Source organism: Pinus tabuliformis, chromosome 5_2 (assembly GCF_031772625.1).
Source record: "Pinus tabuliformis cultivar Carrire ecotype Pingquan chromosome 5_2, CPIR1, whole genome shotgun sequence".
NCBI classification, from domain to species: domain Eukaryota; kingdom Viridiplantae; phylum Streptophyta; class Pinopsida; order Pinales; family Pinaceae; genus Pinus; species Pinus tabuliformis.
Genome location: NC_142306.1, coordinates 22,410,462 through 22,412,601, shown reverse-complemented (window position 1 = coordinate 22,412,601; position 2,140 = coordinate 22,410,462). Strand labels below are relative to the sequence as shown.

At 42.3% G+C, this 2,140-nt stretch overlaps 1 pseudogene; it reads left to right on the top strand.

Annotated features, from left to right (window-relative positions):
• Nucleotides 1–1,094: 1,094 nt before the first annotated feature.
• LOC149157398 (pre-mRNA splicing factor SR-like 1 pseudogene) lies at nucleotides 1,095–1,753 on the top strand (annotated as a pseudogene).
• Nucleotides 1,754–2,140: the final 387 nt, after the last annotated feature.

Below are 2,140 nucleotides of genomic sequence, written 5' to 3'. Positions count from 1 at the left end.
TTATGGAATCAATTTCAAGTTTAATTGTTCTGGGAAACAGTTCGGAATTTGGAAAAGCGGTGCTATGGCTCGAGGACCTGAGTATGAGGCAGCAGCATTGTGTGTTGTTTGTAAATTATGGAGCATGCGGAGTCCTTTGGATTTGATGGGAACCACGCTGTATGTACTAATTGGAGAATGGATTGAATATTCATCTGGAATTGGTGCTGGTGTTGATTCGTTTTATGAATATCTCTTAAAAGCTTACATACCTTTTGGAAGGAACGAGTATTGGGATACGTTCCACTCAGCATATGTTGCTGTACAGAAGCATTTTCGACACGGTCCATGGTATCATGAAGCAGATGCGTTCTTGCAACTCTGTTATATAAGGGAAAACAACTTGTCTTCACAAAAACGGATTTGGGGGATGTGCGGCCATATAAACCCTCGTTGTAAGGGTCCCAACTTCGTTCGCCCCACCCAACCATCTCAAATCTCCAGATGTTTCCTCCGATCGGACTAAATTCGCGTTTCTTGTATGTCTGAGATCCAGGGCACCTGTAACTTTGGTGCAGGCTTGATAGTTGGAAGTGGAATCACATGGGCTATCCTGACCTCAATTTTATGTGAAGTGGTTTCTGTATTTGGCCTTGACCACTGCACAGATACAGACATTGGTGAAAATTGTGTTAGTTAAGCATCTGTTCAGAATATATTACTTAGAACTGGTCATGATATCGGTGCAATGTACATGCATCTTAAAGTGTTTAAATTAATTGGAAATATTAGAGCACGTGGGCAGAAGAATTTTCTGAGCTTGCTAAGAGCACAGTAAAGATCATCTAGGAGGATCGAGGGAGAGAGAGGTTCAGTACTCTTACATTCTACCTTGCCAATTCGAAGAATCCCTTGCTGCATTTTATTCGTCTTTTATAACTCGTCATTCACAAAGGAGGACATCAAGCTTTGTGCTCAAGGAAGTTTATTGGGGAGAATATGGAAGTACAAACATGTGGAAAGCCTATTGATTCTTTGCTTGAAAAGGTTCTCTGTATGAACATCCTGTCTTCAGATTACTTCAAGGAACTGTAAAGGCTGAAGACCTACCATGAAGTTATTGTTTTGTCTTCTCTACAAATTTTTTACCATGAAGTTGACAGTGAAGCAAATGCATGGGCTTCTTAAGCACGAGGATTCTCCATACATAAGATGTATTGGTTTCCTGTACCTGCGTTATGTTGCAGATCCTAAGACGTTATGGGGTTGGGTTGAGCCTTATGTTAAGGAGGAGGAGGAATTTTCTCCAGGATCAAATGGAAGGATGACCACAATGGGTGTTTATGTTCGTGATTTACTTCTAGGCCAGTACTATTTTGATACACTTTTTCCTCGCATACCGGTACCTATCATGCGTCAAATTACTGCTCATTTGGAACGAATGAATCTTCCTACTCGGCATGCAGGAGTGACTGGTGATACTAATCGCCATGGATCAGATGACACTGCCCGAAGGCCACCATCAGTTAAAGCTGCTTTATCTGTGTCATTTGGCCAGCGTGCACCACATCGTGCTTCTACCCGAGATGCCTCACCTGTGCGTCGAACACTGCCTCGTGACAGGAATGGCAGTGATGCTATTCCAAAATCAACTAATGGTGATCGTTATCGTGATGCAAAAAGGGAGAGGGATAGAGACCAAGACAGGGAAACCAGAAACAGAGACAAGGATCATGTCAGGGAGAGGAGCAGGGATCCTGCTAGGGACCATTAAAAGTATAGTAGAATTTATTATGCATATCACAAGACTGTGTTTTTGAAATCACACAGCAGTTTCGTAGCGCGCTACGAAACTGCTGTAGGTGATGATTTTAAGCGCAGAGCAGCTAGTGTAATACTGTGAGCGGGAGTTGAGGAAGAGAAAAACCTGTCTATTAATATCACTTACAGCACATCAAAAACATGGCAGCATTTCATACTTGGGGTTATTAAAAGAGCTGAGACATATTGCTGAACTTTCGGAGAATGTTGGGAGACAGAAACCGTTAAAATAGGAACACATCTTTTGGTCAATTAATGAGCCATCAGCGCTTTCAAGCATCCAAAGTCAGCATTCATTGCATCTGTAGCTCAGCCATCTTAACCCAAGCAGCAAAAGGAC